General features: G+C 44.4%; 1 protein-coding gene and 1 long non-coding RNA gene across 3 annotated transcripts in view; both read right to left on the bottom strand.

Moving 5' to 3' along the window:
• ZFAT (zinc finger and AT-hook domain containing) overlaps positions 1 to 20,505 on the bottom strand; it is a 119,072-nt gene that overhangs the window by 75,528 nt on the left and 23,039 nt on the right. The gene's annotated exons all lie outside the window — the stretch shown is intronic.
• Positions 14,869 to 20,505, bottom strand: part of LOC307114259 — a 28,274-nt gene continuing 22,637 nt past the window's right edge. Inside the window, exon 3 of the long non-coding RNA XR_013814964.1 lies at positions 14,869 to 20,212. This is a non-coding gene — a long non-coding RNA (uncharacterized lncRNA). The remainder of the gene's footprint in view (positions 20,213 to 20,505) is intronic.

Below are 20,505 nucleotides of genomic sequence, written 5' to 3'. Positions count from 1 at the left end.
GGGGGGGGAGCCCCACCAGCCAGGTTTGTTCACCTTCTCCAAAGGAGAAAGAATGAGGGAGCCAGGGGTGGGAAACCAACATGTCAGGGGCATTTCTCTTTGCCTCTTATATTTACCGCTGCTAACGGCTCCTTATGCATAGTCACAGGAACACGGGGAAAAAGTGGAAAATAGAGACTTAAGTCAGACGGACCTGGAGTAACCGCTGCCTGAGACACGTGCTATTGGGTGGGAAATGGCCCAGCCTCCCCAAGCCTGTGTCCTGAGCTACACAACAGGAATAGCCCTGTAGGGTAACTGTGAAGGTTTCTGAGAGAGCTCATAAAAGGGGCCTCACAGTGTGTGGGCAGGGTAGCTGGTTAGTTGGTTAGTGTGTGAGCATGGTAGCTGGTTAGTTGGTTAGTGTGTGGGCAGGGTAGCTGGTTAGTTGGTTAGTGTGAGCATGGTAGGTGGTTAGTTGGTTAGTGTGTGGGCATGGTAGCTGCTCAGTAAGTCCAAGCTCCATTCTCTCCTTCATACAGAGGAACTGGTGCATTGATGAATATAACTTGGTTAGCCAGTGATTAAGAAGCATCGAAACCCATGAATGGAATTACACATGGAAGAGAAAATTCAAGTGAAAACCTCCATAGAACTTTTCGCTGTGCTAATTATCTGGGAGAGGTAATATGCTAATTAGGGTGTAACGAAACAGAAGCTAAAATTCTGAGTGGTTTTGAAAGCTGTTAAACAATAAAATGTGCATGAAGTCACACGGCTTCCAATTCATTCCACTCCGTCTTACTGACCCCACCATCTGGCGCACTTAAGTGCATAGAAACCTTCAAGGATACGGGTTGCTATTAAAGGGGAAACACACAAGCAAGCAAAGCATCCTTGGTTCTTCCCTCCCGTCTTTAAACGACCCCCATTGGACTCCAGAGGAACAATCCGAAGAGCAGCACCCTTAGCTGAAATTTCAGCTTACGTGCTTCTATAGCTTCTCAGCTGAGCTGTCATTCGTAAGCCTTTTAAAAATTAATGATTAAACCCATTTCCATTAGTCTTTTTTTGGGGGGCCTTCATGGAGCCATTTTTCTTTTGCTGTTTAACAAGTGAAAGCCACCAGCATTAGCTATAAATACGCGCACCAGGTACGGGAGAAGGCGCAGGGCTCACGCTGGGCTGCTCCCGGGGCGCCCTTAGTGGCGCCTGCATCGTGGGAAACGGGATCGGGTCCCCTCTGAACCGAAGGCCACTCCCAGCCAGCGCCACAGGACTCGGGTTCTCCGCTGGGTCAGTTCCTTCGACTCGCCTTCTTGGTTCAAAGTATCAGGACACTTCATCACGTGGCCCATTGGAAAGTTCCTTCTTTCTGTTGTCTGTCCATCCAGCCATCACACATTATTTTTTACTACCATGTATCTCACACTGGAGGAAGGACGTTAAAGAAGAGCATGCGCCTGCCCTCAGAAAGAACACAACTGCAGGGGAGGGGGCGGGGGGGGAGCACCGGACAAGCAAATGAACTATTGTAATGGAGGAGCTGCTGACAGAGAATGACAGGACAACCGGAGGCCCAGACCAGGGCATTAGGGGGACTTGCAGGAAAAGATCACAAGGAAACGCCATTGAAACCACGGGTCAGGAGGAGCTTCCTTCCTGTTAGGATTGCCAAGAGAACTTTCTGGAGAAAATCTTCGTTAGGGATGGCCAGATGGGAGTTTTTTGAGGCTAGTGGCCTTCAGATGGTGCATCACACGCTACCAGAGAAAACTGGGGATGCGGCTGAGCCCTGCATACTGGGCTTTAGTACAAGATTTTTTAAAGAGTAAGTTGCATTGTAGGTAATTCAGTGACTGTCCAAGTGGAGGAGTTTGTGCCTCATCCTCAGATGGAGTGACAGACCGCTGTTGTTGCCTCTTTCCCCGCAGGACAGTGCGTCTCAACAGGAGTCCAGGCCATGAAAACCTGGGCACTGCTCTAACAATCCGAACCACAAGGAACCAATTGGACAAAACCGGCTGGGGAAACGTGGGTTAAATGTTGCAAGTGCTGCCGTGCACGGCCTGGAGGCGCAGGGACAAACTGATCCGGCAGGGCCCAGGCCCTCCTGACCGCGGTGACCAGCAGAGAATGTGCAGGCAGGGAAACTGACACTTTATTTACCTCATTAAAAACATGAACATTCAATTACAACATGCAAGGTGCCTATGTACAAAACGAGGCTCCCCGGGCTCCAGTTATGTTTATTAGGGAAGTCTGGCTACAAGGACAGGATTTATTCTCTTTAAAAATCATTGCCAAGAGAAATAAAAAATACATAAATACCTATTTTATGTGCCTTTAAAGTCGGGGGAAGCCTTTAAAACGCTATCAGAGCACGTCATGATGAACTCCCTATTACAATCTCTGCCGCAGTAACGGTGTCTGTGCTGCCTGGAAATGACACTTGTCACGACTTACACCAAACTTTGTCTTTTTCCAAGTCTTTTTGGACCGGTCACTTTATACCCACAACCCTAAAGGCAGGACAACTGTGGTGACTGAGGCGCCACATGTTCACACAAATGCACACACATCATCAGTGAACCGTGTGAAGGGACAAGGCAGAACCAGGTCTGCCGAACCCCGTCCTGGGGTTTCCAAACACCGGCCCCTCACTGCACCTTAACACCTACCTCAAAAAGGATGCAAAAACTCAAGGTGCGATCCACAGAACGTTTAACAGTTCTCTGATGTGGTGTGTCTACAAAATTATGGGTTTTATGCCATAGGCTTTATCCTGACTTGCTGGCCTTGTTCTTGAGTTCCCGTCACTCCCATGTTTCCGCATCAGCTCTCCACGGGGTCCCAGGCACTCCCGTCTCCCCACCCTGTCCCGGACCAGTGACTGGAGCAGCCCAGCCGGTGGGCCTTCTCCTCTCCAAGACCCACACTGCTGAGCAAGACAGGGAGCCGGGAAAGAGGAGCCCTCCTTAGCCCCCCGCCTGCCCGCACTCCCTGGTCCTCACCTGCCAAACCCAGCCCCCGCCGGGCCTCTCCTCAGGTCCAGCCCACACCAGTGCCTTCCTTCCCTGATCTCCTCCATCATTTCTCTTTACACTTCTAACGCTCAGACCCTGGCTCTCTTGTGCTGTCGGGTGCTGTGAAGCAGACGTTTTGAAGCTACAAACAGCAGGTTCAAACGCTAGCTCTGGACCGACTAGGTTTTAGTTATTTAACTGACCGAGGCCTCCGTTTCCACTGAGTAACAAGGATACTACCTTGTCAGGCAAATGTGAGCGCCATTCATACACTAAGCACTTTGCCTACCTCCACCGAACACAGAGTAGCTGCTCAATAAATGTCGAACTGAAAGGGGGGGAGGGCAGAAACTCTTATTCTTCTCATCTCTCCTTTAACCTGATGGACCACATGAAAAAACTAGATGGATGGCATACCTCCTTCTTTATAGTTGACACAACTCACCTTTGGTCTCAGGAAACCAGAGTACGTGATATTTTCCCTTCACAATTCTGTTTAGCCCATGTGAGTGTCATCACAGTCAGGAGGGTGATAGTAATACTTTAAATAAAACTCATTTACATAGTACTTTAACATTTATAAAGACCTTTTTTTTAAAGTTTATTATCTCATTTTACTTTCCCAGTGACTCCCGGAATGTAGGTAGGAAACGTGTCGTTAAATTGTATATACCAGAACTATGAATTCAGTGTGGTTCAAGTAGTACTACTTCTACCCTAATTGTTTACAAATCATTTAAAAATCCATTTTAATTACTTAAGACCCTAACAGCACTTACATTTCAACACCTTTAACATCTTCTAGATATGAGTGGACACTAAGCCTGGTATGGTCTCTGACTGCTACAAAGAGCGGATGATTTTCCTGGAGAAAATATAAATCCAGCGTATTGCTTCCCGCGCACACCTGCAGCGAAGCGAGCGGCCCCCGCACCAAGGGCTTTAACCTCTGAGAAGCGATGCTCTGCTGTTGGTGAAACAGCCCGCTGTACGAATTCTCGGCAAGTTTCCCTTCCTTCCTGACTGCCCAATCTCTCACTGGCCTTCAATTTACAGATTCACAAAACTGAAAGATAACTTGACGGGTCATAAGCACAGCCATTATTTGTTTCCAGAATCAGCTTCTGAGTTTCCACGGCTGGGGAGAGCGGAGCCGCCAGCACTAACATACTGCCTACAACAGGGCCTCTCTCAATACACAGGCCCAGCACGACCTTGGGCAGTTCACCGACCAAGGCCAGTTTCTTAACTCAGAGCACGAGGAGTCTGAAGCAGCTGAGGCCTTCAGCACAATCATTTTATAATTCTGAGCTGGCTGACTTAAGGAAATAAATGAAAAACATGAGTAAAATAAAACCACATTGTCATTTATTTTATGAGGTCCGATTTCCTCCCCTCACCCAAAACTCTATTTTTAAGAATGACAATGCAACAAGTAGTCTTACCATCCGTTCCATTCCTGCCCCCCCCCCAACAGCCCTAACCCCAATTCACCACTCTCCTGAGGTTTGGGGATATCCTCTTGATGGGATCTTTCTTTGTTTCACACATGCATTTACACACAACAGCTAAGTCACATAAGCAGTATTATCCTTCTGTTACTTTTTTCACTTAAAACAGTCTGAGATTTATTTATATGGATACTCATCCATTTTAACTGTTATAATTACAAAGGGGATTGATCTGCTACATTTCTGCGTTAGTTGGTAAACTTATTCTGTAAAGTTTAGCCAGGTAGCCAATAATCTAGGCTTCGCAGGACACCTGTGGGTCTCTATTGCACTTTTAAACATAGCCATTTAAACACGTTGGGTTGGGGTCCCCAAGACCACCCTCCGATTCAGTGACACACAGGACTCAGAAAAATGGTTACAATTTATTATAGCAAAAAATAGTTTAAAACCCGCCAATGTGACAGGCACAGAGGGCAGAGCCTGGAGACCAGATGCCGCTTCAGCTGTCCTGGGAGCGGCGCGGACAGCATTTCGTTCTTCCAGAGACGATGCGGGCAGCACACGTGGAACACCTGTCGACCAGGGAAATGCACCTAAGACTTCCTGTGCAGGGTTTTATCGGGGGTCAGTCTCAAGGGCATGGAGCACCCACATGGCTGGCCTCATTCAGCTTCTAGCTCCTCCAAAGATGCACTAATCCTGCGTGGTGCGAGGCCCCCACCGTAACTCGCTGCCAGCACCACTATCTGGGGTTGCGCAAGACCCCAGTGAACAGGGGCGCTGGCTCACAGGAGGCAGGAGGGCCGGGCTTAGAGGTTTTCTCTCTGGAGCCGGCCAAGGGCCAGCCTTATCTGTGGAATGCACAGGATTTGAACAGGCCATCTCCAGTCAACCCTTCATTACACGTAGCAAAGCTTTCTCAGTTCAAGTGCCCTGGGCTGAATTTTACTGGAGACTCTGGCTTCTTCATACAAACAACTATAAACCTCCTTTTGCCACACCCTGTATTTTATCATAAGCAACAAACTGCTGTGTTTTTCTGCTATTCCATACAAAGAGAAGGGAACATTTTGTCAAAGTGTTTTATTACACATTTTCTCCTGATCTGAACTGCAACCTTTGTCGTGGAGAACGACGACGGAGACAGCGTAGTTCACAACTGTCCGTAGTGTTACCTGCAAATGTAGCTGAACTCAAAGCAAAATACTAACCTCTTCCTGCAGTGTAGAGCTAAGGCTGTTTCTCGCTTAGATCTTCTGACATTTCTAAGGTTGTCTTCCAGTGCCTGGTGCGCATGGTCAACTCCCCTCAGCAGAGGCCCAAGAGGAGGAACCCGAGCTCTGCTCAGCGCCTTCTGGGCCGGCACGTCCAGGTGCTCACGGTGGTTTTCAAGTTAAGTGTGGACAGGCGAGAGCGAGACTGTGGCGCACCCTCAGCTCTCTCTCCTGGGCGTGTCTGCCCCTCCCCCAGACCACCCTGCAGTCTGCCAGGTCATGTCCACTGGGGAGCTAAGCTAAGAACGTCGGCCTGGTCTGAACAGCTCTCGGCTGGAGCTCACAGAGCTATCCGCACACCATGAAGGCCTGATGACATGTGCATGGAGTTGAGGAAGGGGGTTTCCCCAGTGCTCAACAGGGGCCAGGTAGTGTTAGCTGGGCTATCTAATCAAATCCTCACGACAATTTAGGAGCTAGGAAGCCCATTTCACAGATGGGCCTAGGTGGGTTAACCTGAACTCACTGCTAAACTGGCTCTACTGCCACACCCATAAAAAACGAGCCCATGATGAGCTAGCAGCGGTCGGCAAACTCATTAGTCAACAGAGCCAAATATCAACAGTACAACGATTGAAATTTGAGAGCCGAATTTTTTAAACTTAGTCTTCTAACGCCACTTCTTCAAAACAGACTCGCCCAGACCGTGGTATTTTGTGGAAGAGCCATACTCAAGGGGCCAAAGAACCGCATGTGGCTCGTGAGCCGCAGTTTGCCGACCATGGAGCTAGAGCACTGGATAGAGTCACAGAGGGAGAGGGACTTAAATTTTTTTTATCTTTATTGTTGAAAGTATTACATATGTCCTCTTTGCCCGCCCCCCGCGTTGCCCCCCCCTCCTCGCACCTGCCCCTCCCAAGCCTTTGCTACACTATTGTCTGTGTCCATGGGCTATGCATGTAAGTAACCCGGTTACTCTCTCCTCCCCCACCTCCCTTCCCTCTGAAATTCATCAGTCTGTTCATGGTTCTATGTCTCTGGATCTATTTTAAGACTACAATGTTCTCATTTAAGGAAAAGGAGTATGAGGCCAGCGTGCTTCAGGAATCAGCCAAAGGTCACATAAAAAGACAGAGCTATATCCTTTCTTCTCTCAAGGGCCTGTCTGTTGTATGATCACCATGTCCTGAAACTATTATCCTCTTCCTGCTTCTCCCTTAACTCCTTCCACCACTCCGAGGCACTGAGAGCGACCACAAGTCACATGTGGACTCACAGAGGGAAGTCACTGACTGAGCGCGGCACGGGGCACAGGATTTAGCAGGTCAGCCTGTATTCAAAACAAGGTACCTACTGGAAATAACAGGGCTTCACAAGCAAGGATATGTGAGACAGAAACAAGTAAAACAGGTTTGCCGACTTTTATGAACACTGCTGCCCACACTGGACCAGTTACAGAGGGAAGTGAAGACAAGGCATGCGCTGCGGTCCCAGGGTGTCTGACCCTTTAGGCAAGACCTCTGCTCTGGCCCAGGGCGCCACCCCTCCGGCCTGGGTTACATGCCCCGTCTGGCTGGCCACGTCACGTGTTCTGAGCACTCTGATTAGTTTCTCTGACGTAAGCCGTTGGTGGCCTGTCTGCCTGCTCTGGCTGCCGGAGATATGGTCAACCATTGTTACACAGAAGCAAACAGTGCAAACTGTTTATCTTGTTTGTTCAGTTCGAAGCTGAGGTTTGAATGCTTATATGAAAATAAGTTTGAATGGCTTCCCCAGGGTCATAGTAAAAACACTATCATTCTTATTGTACATGCAGATTAAAAACATACTTTAAAAGTTCAAGGTGGACCACTATGAATCCTGACTAGGATCCCCACGCAGGTAACTTTGCTCAAGGCTAGTGTGCAACTATAATCTCTTGTTCTGGTTCTGGTTTAACACACAGGTGGAGAGAATGAAATGCACTTCTCTTGGCATCAATCTTTATTTCCCACCTTAAACTGAAGACCCAATTATAAATCCTATTGATTCTAAAATGCTTAACAATATGAAAAGTGACAGGATCCAAAAAATATCGACAAACTTACCCATAAGAGAGGGACAAAAGTAAACATTTACTTGGAAGCAAAGCATACACTGGCTCTGAAAAGATACTGAAAATCAGAATCACACCATTTAAAACATTATGGATGTTCCATTCCAGATTGGCTGCAGGGAAGAGGGGACTTCTTCCACGTATTACTGTTTAATCTTCACAAGTGACGCAGACCCACCCCCTGAGCAGGAGCCCGAAGGGCCAGGCACTGGCTCTGAAGCCAGGGTCTCCACCACGGTGACTGCTCTGGGAGAACACGCAACCGAACTTCTCCGAGGCCCAGACTCCTCAACTGCAAACACACTGGAACAGTTACCCCAGGGGCTGCCGCCAGGGTTACGGGAGAGCAGACACGGCGGCACCTGGACAAGTCTCTGTGCCACAGGAGGGGTTTCCCAGGCGCGGTGGAACGTAGGAATGCTCAAGAGCTCCATAATGAAAGATGTGCTTACAGGAATGACAAATTCAGAGGAAGCCCACAAAACCAAGGACTGTTAATGCATGAAGAACTAATAAAACAGACTTTTCTTTTTATGTAAGTTTTATGATTTAAAAAGATTGGTCTGAATAAATGTATAAAGCAGCTCTTTAAGGAACTATAAAATCTGAGATGGTAAGAAAGCATTGTTTCTCAAGATTATGTTTTCTTCTTGAGTATTTAAAATACTGCTATTGGCCCTGGCTGGTTTGGCTCAGTGGATAGAGCATCAGCCTGTGGATTTAAGGGTCCCAGGTTCGATTCTGGTCAAGGGCACATGCCTGGGTTGCAGGCTTGATCCCCAGTAGGGGATGTGCAGGAGGCAGCCAATCAATGATTCTCTCTCATCATTGATGTTTCTATCTCTCTTTCTTTCCCCCTTACTCTCTGAAATCAATAGATATATTTAAAAATAAAATACTGCTGTTGTATAATCAGTGGCATTGCTTAGCTTTGATGAAATAGTTTTAAAACATTAAAAGATAATGTATTTAGAACAATCCTACATAATAAAGGCCAGCGACCATATCGGCATAACAACCGGAATGACCGATCAACCAGTGGCTATGTGGTGCATTGACCACCTCTTGGTCCCTCCCCACAGCCCGTAGGCTCCGATCGCTGGATGGCCAACAGGGAACCAAGGGGGGACCCGGGTGGTGGTGGGCGGGACTGGGGACTGGCAAGCAGGTGGAAGGCAGACCTCTTGGTCCCTCCCCCTGACCCGCAGGCTCCGATTGCTGGATGGCGAACGGGGAACCTGGGTGAGTGGCAGCAGGGCGGGACTGGAGACTGGCGAGCAGGCGAAAGATGGCCCTGATTGCAGGCTAGGGCTAGGGACCCTACCCACACACAATTTCGTGCACTGGGCCTCTAGTGTATATATAATATTAAGGTACAAAGGCCTTCCTAAGAAAGACAGAAGTCCCACAGATTACACAAAAGTTCTAAGTTATAAAACACAACAGATTTAGGAGGAAATATTTGTAACACATACAGAAAGAAAAAATATTCAAAGTATACAGAGTTACTAAAAAGCAGTAAGAACAAATTAACGAACCTAAAGAAAATGGTCAAGGGATATGAACACGCAATCAAGAAGATAACAATGGCCCTGGCTTGTATGGTTCAGTGGTCAGAGCACTGGCCCATGCACAGAAGGGTCGCAGGTTCGATTCTCAGATAAGGGTACGTAAAGTATCTGGGTTGCAGGTTCGATCCCTGGATCCAGTCGGGGCGCATGCGGGTGGCAACCAATTGATGTCTCTCTCTCTACGCTTCTCTCCCTCCCTTCCACTCTCTCTAAAAACCAATGGGAAAAATACCCTCAGGTGAGGATTAACAACAACAGAAAGAGATAACAATGAAAGAAACCAACAAATATATGAAAACTTGCTAACTTCACCTTTAGACAAGGGAATGCAAATACAAAAGATACACTACTTTGTAGCGTTCAGATGAGCAAAAAAATGAACTGTACTTCTCCTTCACCTGGGGCAGGACAAGGCCTCCCTAAGGTGGCTCCGGTGCTCCTGCACCGTTAATCAGAGTACAAACTGGCCCTGCCTCTTTGGAGATTAATTCAGCAGTATCTATCCACAGTTTATTTATTTTTTAAATATTTTTTTTCTTATTGAATTTTTGAAAGAGAGAAACATGTGAGAGGGGAAACATTGATTGGCTCTTCCTGCACTCCGAGTCCACAGCCAGGGCATGTGCTCTGACCAGAATCCATCCAGTGACCACTCAGTGCACCGGATGCCCAACCAACTGAGCCACACTGGCCAGGACTATCCTTATTTTAAATAGATATGTTCCTTGATCCAGTTTATGCCTTTATGAACTGTCTTGTAGAAATAGTCACACCTATCACCAAAATATGTGTATTTTTCAGGACTGCCTATAATAGTTAAAGATCAGAGCAACCTATGGGTCTACAATAGGGAAAGAAGTACATTATGACATATTTATATAAGGAATGTGAAAATTTGATACCTAAATATGGAAAGTTCTCCAAAATGCTTGAAATAGTATAAGAGATATATAGTATAACTTCATGGTGATATTAACACCACCACCCTAGCAGCCCGGCACATGTGTGTATGAGCACAGACGCGTGTGCAGGAGTATCACAGTCACAGTGTAACAGAAGGAGGGCTGTGGCACCTGAATGGGGACAGAAAAGGGGCACCTGCACATTTTACTCTAAATAGTACAGATTAGTAATCAAACTTTAGAAAGTTATCTGAAAATAAGGACTTGCCAAATACCCAGTCCCCAAACTGTACTTCTCATTCATACTCAGACCTTTACTCAGAAGTAGTTCAGCATTCTGCTAACATGAAATCTTTTTGTGCTACTGACTATACAGAGAAGATCGTTTTAAGCAAGCGATTATTAAATATAAACAGGATGCCCCAAATATTTTCACATATAACCTATAGGATAAGGAAAACATGTCAAAATTAAGGCAACTGTATACCTTTAGGGACCTTTGATACTTTTAACCTTACAAAAATCCTTTCTTCTGGGGAATTTAAGCTCTTATAAATTTGCATGGAGAACAAGTAGCAAAGAAACCTTCTCAAACTAGTTTTAAAAAACCCAAACAAACAGCCCAAACCCTGTTTTTAAACGTTTTTTACAGAGTAGGCCCAATACTGAACACTAGGACAAACAGCTGGAGTCTTTGAAGAAGCACTCTGAATTAAGCCAGGAAAGGCCAGCACTTTTAACCAGTTCTAACTGCATCTGGTTAGTCCCAAGACAGGTAGGTAGCAGAGCAGGCTCTGTGCTAAGATTTGGATTCATGGAATGGTTTCACGTTTTACTCAGCCTCACAGGAATAATGTGTATTAAATTATAAAAACACCGTTGGGACTGGTTCTTTTCCATTAAATTAAAGAAAGTTAAGGCTAATAAAAAAAGCAATCCTAATTTATATACATATAAAAATGCTAAATGTGAAACTGCTATTGGTTTCATAATGGTAGCTCTGTGAAGCTTTAAAAGTTACAAAAACAAAAAACAAAACAAAAAATCTTTCATTTTCATCCACAATTTGATACTAGCATATTTCTAGTTTTTAAAAACCTTAATATTAAGCCATTAACAATAAAAAGAGATCATATAGTTATTTATTGTAACTTTGCATACTATTTTGCACTGAACAACACTTTGACCTTTATTAAAAAGTAGGATCACTTTTTAATAAACTAAAATAAATAGAACTAAAAGGTAAGTTCTCATATATCACGGATTTTCCATTTTAACTGACATTTTTAATTACTGAAGTCTGTAGGCGACATTTGTTTGGAACCATAAAATTCGATTATTGGGAATCGATGAAATGGAGAAGTTATATAACTTCTGCCAAAGGCTTACAAAACTATGATAAGGAAGAGATATTAAATCTTCAAAGGATAGAAAACTTTCATTTCAGAACATACCCAAGAAATCCAACTTTATATTGTTCTCTATCAACCAACTAAGTAACAAATGGCAATTGACAGAAATGAGGACATTTTAACATTCACCTAAATTCTGTAACATTTAAAACTGATAAGCACATGTTCATCAGAAAATAAATTTCTATTACATTTCTGATAAATACACAGTTTTTAAAGAAATCAAGATATGTATGTTCTTATAAAGGTAGGGGTTAGCTCAGTATAACTTAGAATTGTATTAATTAAAATAAGATAAATACGCCGAGACCGGTTTGGCTCAGTGGATAGAGCGTCGGTCTGCGGACTGGAAGGTCCCAGGTTCGATCCCGGTCAAGGGCATGTACATTGGTTGCGGGCACAACCCCCGGTGGGGAATGTGCAGGAGGCAGCTGGTCGATGTCTCTCTCTCATCGATGTTTCTAGCTCTCTATCCCTTTCCTTCCTCTCTGTGAAAAATCAATTAAAAAAAAAATAAGATAAATACTCCAATTTTCATTTATTTAATGTAGAGATTTTCCTAAGTGACAAAGTGAGACGAAGTTGATAACCCACATAATCAAAGACCCCATAATATAATCAGAAAAGTATACACTATAAAGATATGAACACAGGACCACTTAACAAAAGAAAAAAAGAGCAATGAATTAAAAAACACTTGAATTAGGAATTTAACTTTCAGGCCATTTGACAGCCTAAACCACACAACATACAAACATTTTTTTATATTGGAGAATAGAAAAGAAAATTCACTGAGGTTCAAAGGTAAATTGATAGGGATTCCCAAATATGCTTAATTTGAAAAATACATTTCATAAAACTACCTTTAGATTATATGATGCTTCCCTAATGCACTGTGATATTTTCCTTGAAGTATTATTAATTAGAAAATAATTTAAGCACTTGACAAGTTTCAAATGACTATGTGAAACTCACTGAGATATGTTTTACATCTGAGAACAGAACAGAACAGCCCCCATTTAATAAAGAAAATAATGAAAAACTAGCTCACCGAACAAGTACCACGTAATGAGAACGCTAGCACTCACCTTTCGAGAACAGCTCTCCATGCCTTCAGCTCACACTGCTCTTTAGCTGAGTGTCTGTCTCCTAATATGGAAGCGTCTTCCCCGGAGCAGCATCAAATGTGGATCCTAACTCTGGACTTAGCCAAAGCTACAGCCCCTCCCACGCTGCCAGAATGATGTGCACTTGGTTAAGTAATTTTGGTTTGTGGTGGTAGTTTTGTTTCTTACTTATACAGAATGTGGATGTGTTACTAAAAAAAATGAAAAAGCTGATTTCATGGAACTGAAAAATAAAGCTAAAGAAAAATAATTTTAAGTATTTTCAATAAAAGCACAATATATGAAAGTACCATTTAAGCCAAAACAATACATAAATAGAACTAATTATCATATATTCTCTTTAAATTACTTAGAAATGTATGACACAACTATATCCTGGGGAAAAACCATGTTTTTAAAATAATAATAATAGCTACCACTTATCAAGACCGTAATATGTACAAGGAATTATTCTAACACTAGTGGCCAGGTGCACGAAATGCGTGCACGTGGGGGTGGGGGTGGGGGGGGTGGAGAGGTTCCCTTAGCCCAGCCTGCACCCTCTCCAATCAGGGACTCCTTGGGGGATGTCAGACTGCCGGTTTAGGCCCGACCAAACCGGCAGTCGGACATTCCTCTTGCAATCTGGGACCGCTGGCTCCTAACCGCTCCCCTGCCTGCCTGGCTGATTGCCCCTAACTGCCTCTGCCTGCCTGGCTGATTGCCCCTAACTGCCCTTCCCTGCCAGCCTGATCTCGCCCCCAACTGCCCTCCTCTGCCAGCCTGATCTCACCCCCAACTGCCCTCCCCTGCCATCCTGATCTTGCCCAGTCTCTGTCTCTCTTTGTTTTTCTCAGCAGTCCTCCAGGCTTCCCTGCCTCCCTCTTCCTCTTTCCTGGCTGGGAGGGGGTGGGGCCAGTGGGGGCCGCTCCACCCTCTGCCCACCCTTCCTTCCATCCAGGCCTCTTCAGGCCCAGTCTGTTTTGTTTCCTCATTCTGAGAGAGGCTCCGAAAGTGAGCTGGGAGGGAGTGAAAGGGAGAAAAGGCTGTGAGCTGGTGGGCGCTGTGTGTGTCTGTGCGTGTGTGTGGTTGTGAGTGTGAGTGCCGGCCCCCCCTCCCCCGTCCCTGTCTCTGCTGCCACAAGTCCCCACCCACCAGAGCCTGCTGCGCGCTTAGCCGGGGCTTTAGGTCGAGCCTCCGGTTGTTGTGGATGCGACGGACCCAGGGTTTTTATATATTAGGATACTACTGGTATTAACTCATTTAATTTCATAACAATCCTATTAGGTCAGTAATGTTATACCATTTCAGCAGATTGGGGAAACTGAGGCACAGGGAGTTTAATAAATTCCCCAAAGTAACATACTGGTACCTAATAAATGGCAGAACCAGAATATGAGTTCAAGCTGGGCTTCAAAACTCTTTATCACTAAATTATGGTGGTATCCGAAGTGCAAACCATTTCCATTAAATCACAAAGTTGACATCATCTTTATTGCTAAAATAAAACCAAGTTGTCTGCTTGAAATGTGCCAGCAGTGACTTATTGAACACTGTAGTTAGCATTAATAACAACTGGCTTTTATTGAGCACGTAATGTGATGGCACTGACTAATGAGCCACTTTACCTCCATCCTATAGGTCAATCCTACCACAATCTGGCGAAGTAGATGCTGTACCTATTTAGCAAATGAGAAAAGCACCGAGGTGTGAAAACAAGTTTCTTTTCCTCCTCCAAATCACTTAGCAAATTCAGGGACAGAGCCCAGACGGCTACAGATGTATGATGTCAAAGCCCACACTTGCTAAAGCACAGAGAGATGCCTACAACTACGACCCAACCACCAAATAAGGACAATCTTTTGTTTGAATATGCAGAGTCTTGTGTCATGTCAGAGATAGTAAAACACAAATGAAAGATAGGACAGTAGCTTAAATGTACAATAATTACATTAAAAACCACGCCCCTGTATACTCTTCTTGCCAAGTCCTGCATCGGTCGGTGTTAATGGCTGACATTCCAAGACAGCTGAAGTAAACATCCACCTCCCAGCCAATCCATGTATTACAGCTGAGTGTAGGATGTTTACATGAACTGAACTTGGTCTAAAGCAGGACTTACAAAACCCTTTACTATGTTTACATTGGTCTTTAACCAAGACTCAAATTTATATTAAAGTACACATGAATTATTATTATATTTTAAAAAGATAACTTTATAGAATCTGTTGAAAAAAGAACAGTTACTGTGATTCACAGAAATGAGGCACAAGTCAAGTTGAAAGCTATTTTGAGACAAAGTTGGGAATCCAAGGAAAAGGCAGAAGTGACATTCTTTCACTGCAGTAATTTATGGCAATATATGCAGACATTCTGTAAATGTTCCAGAGCTAATTGTGGCAGATTTCATAGCCTTTCATCTTCCTTTATCCCTCTGTTTAGAACCACTGAACTTGCATTTATAGGAACCCATTTGATGACAAGGGCATCAATCACCCATTCTTCCGCATTAAGAAGATTCTTGTTTGGGATAAAAGACAAAGTTAATAAAACATCTCTGCAGAGCTCCAAGCTTAGCTGTGGCCTTTCTTTTCCTCATCCCCTCCCCCACCCCACCGCTGCCTCTCCCCATCTCCTCCACCACACTCAGAATTCAGACCATTCCACCTGAGGAACACCCTCACCATCCTCCCTGATCTCTTTCCATCTCCAATGGCCCCAAGGGTCCTAACAGAAACTCCCCTCCTCTCTGCTTTCCTCGGATTTAAAACATTAAAAGTGGTCTCATCAAGAAGAAAATCCTCACATCTGGAAGTAAAATTAAACATTAAAACCACTGCCAGAAAAACTCTAAATATATCTGGAATTTCACAGGCATCCTGGACCCAGGGAACCTCCTAGGTCTCTACCTGGCTTCTCACCCCTCTGTCTGCTTTTCCTGAGGCATCAGCTCTCACGATTTAAATACACACACACACACACACACACACCCTTTACTTTTCCCTCCAGGAGTACACAGTTTTTCTGTTTCAACTACTCCTATTGCAATAATGTATTTGTTTTCTTCTTCTTTTCTTTGCAAATATATTCAAATAGGTTTTTTGTGCACTAGACCATTAAAGTGATACTTTATCTGGCAGAAAAGTGGGTCTCAGGCTTCCAACAAACCTTTTTAAAATCAAACTTCTGGAGTACTACATATTTCAAGTTGGGGGTTTTCTGTATTTTTCTTCAGTCACTAATAGGACATAGTACCGAACAGGGACAAATGGAAAGATGAGCTCCCTGGTTTTAGACATGGATCCGGAGCAGCATCTGCAGCTCGTGGGAACTTAAGGGGAAGAAACGCAGTGGCAAGCCTGCCCAGACCTACGGGGGAAACAGAAACAAACGCCTGCAGGGCCCAGCAATCTGTGTTTTAATGAATAAGCCCTCCAAGTAACTTGGGCACATTTTAATATTTGAAAATCAGTGGCCTGTTTTCCCCAACTACGCTGAAAGCCAAAGCAAAGATAGCAACAAACATTCAATTATTGGGAGGTTTAGAACATACTACAGGTTTTTATAAAAGGCAATGTCAAAGCACGTATCATATGTCCACCTATAATTAACCACGCTGGGGAAACTGGCAGAGACATCTGAAACAGCACAATTTTTTAAAAAGTAATTAAGCTCACACTGATATTCAAACTTTTTTCCCTTGAATATGCACAGCAAATAAAGGCACATTCATTCAGTGAATGAAGTTTTAACCAGAGGAGTGAATGGGAGTCAGAATGTGCTACATGCCACAAGAAAGGCATGCTGGGATTTAAGGCTCATTGTCCTGAGACCAATGAGGACCCATAGAACAATGTAATTTTAACCACGAATATCTGTACACAAGCATATCTAATTGGAAATGAACTTGAAGACACACTTTTGTAGTTGTTTTCTTTAAAAAAGTAATCCCTAAGTTATCTCAAAGCAAATATTAAGAAGAAAAACCTGTCATCTTCAGAATGATGTTCAGTAACTAAAAATAATTTGCTTTTAATATTAGGTTTAACAAATCTCCGTAGACAGTAAAACTTGGAGCTTTTCATGACCTGTACACTTCTCAAACACTAACACAAAGGGTGGGGAAACCAGCTGCTGCAGGCTCACTGGCAAATACTGTGATCTAACACTTTAAGGCATTTATTTGAAATAATCAATTGCTAAATTAGCAAGCCAATGCGAAGTCTGTGAAGCTTCAAAATTAATGCACACAGAAGTCATTTGCAAGTGACTGCAAGGCTGCGCTCCAGCAGTGGAGCAAGGGCACCCAGAATCAAAGCCAACATGGCCTCCAGTCCACCTCATTAGGGCAGAATAACACAGAACAAATGTTACATAACGCACGTTCCAGTAATTCCGCAGCATCCAGGGATAACTGCCTATCTGGCAGAGCATAACAGCTTTATGCAGAATACCTACCCCATTTTTAGCTTAGATTTGGGCTACCTTTCAAATTCAGCTATGCAAATTATTAAACTAGGCAGTTTCTTTCCATCTTGCTGAATTTCACAGCTATGTAACTTTTTCATTGGAAATAAACAATGTCACTTGATCTAACAAATCAATCCTATAACCAGAGAATTCTTTCTACCTCTGCCAGGGACCATTTCTTGGGCTTTCAGAAATGGCTCCATCCATTCGCTTTTTGGAACCTAAGGCTGCCAGTGTGCCCAGTCACCGAATATACAGTAAATCTGCTTTATTAAGAGTTCAGCAGGAAGGGATGCTTGGTGCATGCTAATCAGCAGGCATGAAGATTATACTTACAAGTTGCAAAGCTACCTGTGTCTGAAGCAACTAACTACCCTCTTTCCACCCGCTCTAACAAAGTATTGTAAACTACCACTCTAACAAAGGAGCATTTAAAAAACAACGCTGTAGCACAGGCATTTAGAGTAGCTGCATTATGACCCAAACTGCCATTTGCTTGCTTGGATAAAGAACACAAGGAAACAGTAGACACTCCTATAATACAATTAAGTTGTTATCAGAGTCCTCTACATGCAAGGTGCTCTACTTATGCCCATGCCCTCAAAAAAGCTTGTAATCTAATCAAGGAAGAGATGCGTGTAAAATTAGATTAGCAAGAACTACCTTTTGGTTTAATTATGCACTGAACCTAAAACAGAATGATGTTTAGTAACTTAGTAATAAATTATAAAAATACCAATGCTTTAATGAGGCAAAAAATTAGAACAAAAATGTTTCCTAGTGTCTGAAAGAGAAATAGAAATAAAACATTTTTTAAACTCAGGAAAAAAGCTGTTATAAAATGATACACTATCCACTCATCCACACTGAATGTCATCTATGATAAAAGCCCTGTTTGCCAGCTCTGTGGAGAAACACAAAGACAGTAGAGAGAACCAAGATGGTGGCATAGGTAAATGCCAGCACTTGCTGCCTCCCACCACCACCTCAAAATTACAGCTAAAATACAGAACTATCATTCAGAACCACCTAAAATCTGGCTAAATGGATGTCCTACAACTAGAGAAGAAAGGAAGAAAACGCATTGAGACTGGTAGGAGGGGTGAAGGCGCGGTACAGGCTGGTCCAACACCCACGAGTGGCATTTATTTAATCAGGAGGGATATTTCCAAGGCCTCCCATGAGAAGCAGGAGGTCCCAGCCACAACCCAGCCCCCCGCCCCAGAGTTTCAGAGCTAGGAAGATAAGTCCCCATAACTACGGGCTGGAAAAACAAGTGGGAATTGTGGCTGAGTGACATGGAGGCTGTTGGAGCCCCAGGTGTTCCTCTTAAAGGGCCCACACATGAACTTATGGTCCCGATTCCTCTGAGCTCCAGCACTGGGCAGTGGCTTTGGGGGAACCCAGGGACATACAGGGAGGAACTGGACTGACTGGCATCAGGGCAGGAACTCAGGGCAGTTGGTTTTCTCCAAGACAGGGATGCTCACAGGGGTCATTGTTCCTATACTGGGACCTCCCCATTGCAGAGCTGACTGAGCCATAACCCCGCCCCATCTAATTTGCAGCCCCACCCAAACTGTTTGCAGCTGCTTTTCCATATGAATGGCCTGCTCCGACTCAGGCTTCAGACTTTGCTAAAATCTCTTAAACAAGTAGCAGTTGAAGTCAGTGTGCCCCAAACCTATCAATAAAAGGCCCAAGCACTAGCACCAGCCTGCCTTGCCTCATAGCTGGGCCTCACCTGGGCACTTCCTACCTCAATACAAATAGCAGCAGTCTGCAGATCTCTCTGTAGCTCCTGCTGGGTGGCCCCAGGTAGTGGCTAAGTTTGCACCTCCTGAGAGGCCCCATAGCCAGTGACCCGGTGGACAGCTTCAGACCATACCAGCTTATAACTCTACACATCCATAAGTGACACACTCAGTGAGCACCAAAACCCCACTGAAGCAAGTCCTGCTCTATAGGGGTGTCTCCTGCATAGCAGCTCTTCCATTGTAGACACAGCTGGCCCTCAAAGCCAATTGGCCTGGGGGCCAATTCCTCCCAGTGACACTAATCAAGGCTCAACTACAACAAGACTGATGAATAAAGAGGCATGGAAACATGGAACAGGATGATGAATGTCAGAGGAAAGGGAGGTGTGGGGGTGGAAAGAGATTAACCAAAGATCTTATATGCATTACCTATGGACATAGGGTGGTGAAGGCCTGGGGCAGGGCAGGAACTGGGTGGAGAGGGCAATGGCGGGGGGGCGGGGGGGGGGGGGAACAGCTGTAATACACTTTAACAATAACGATTAACCCTTTGCACTCACTTGCTTTTTTCTCGATTCCTTTATTCTACTCGGGATTTAATTTTTTAAATACCCCAGATTTTACAAAGTGCGGCAGTAGAACAAAAAACTGGAGTTTCTTTTCATACAAACTTATTTATTTGGATTTTTTTATATTTCAAATTATTGATACATTCAATACAATTCGACATACGAGCTGCTACCGATGCTAACCGTGTCGAGTCACACTCGACATCCGAGTGCAAAAGGTTAAAATAAAAGAGAGAGACAGCACACCTGCCCAGAGGCACTCATACTCTACTGAGGAAAAGGCAAGCTACACCCTGAAATTACTTAGGAAAATATACTCAATAGACTAAGTAAAATATAACCAATGGTAAATATTGTAAACAGGCTCAGTGCTTTGAAGTCTTATAATTTTCTGGAGAAGAGTTCTGATTAGGAGCTATGACATCATTCAGGGTGAGCAGAACAAGAAGCTGGCAGGGTGTGTGTGTGTTTGTGTGTGTGTAGGGGGGGTGAGAGGAGGGAGACAAAGTCTACACACACATCTCTTCCCTACAGAGAAAACTGAAACTTCTAGGCTGTATGCTGCTGGATGGTGATGGTAAATTTATTCTCCAGAACTCCCACAGAATTTCTGAAGGAGGAAGCAGTGTCCGGAACTGTCAGAGGTTAAACTGCAGCCTATTAGAAAAAGAAATAGAGAATTAAAAGTCCACTGATAGGGCAAAACCAGAAATAACCCATAGTGTGTGGCGGGGGAATTCTCTGAGGCCCAGCAGCAGGATGTGAAGTCTGGGAACCTCAGCTGGCATCTGCAACAGGATATCCCATTGTCAGGACAGCGCCCAACACTGACTTCTCAGAACACATGCACTCGCCCAGAGCAGTCAATGAGGGATCTAAAGGTCTCTCTAGTGGCTCCCATACATTTCATAGCCTCCCCAATTCCACTTCTTGGCATAATTGTACCAAAA

Source organism: Cnephaeus nilssonii, assembly GCF_951640355.1.
Source record: "Cnephaeus nilssonii genome assembly, chromosome: 18".
Lineage (NCBI taxonomy): Eukaryota > Metazoa > Chordata > Mammalia > Chiroptera > Vespertilionidae > Cnephaeus > Cnephaeus nilssonii.
This window is presented reverse-complemented; position numbering and strand designations above follow the sequence as displayed.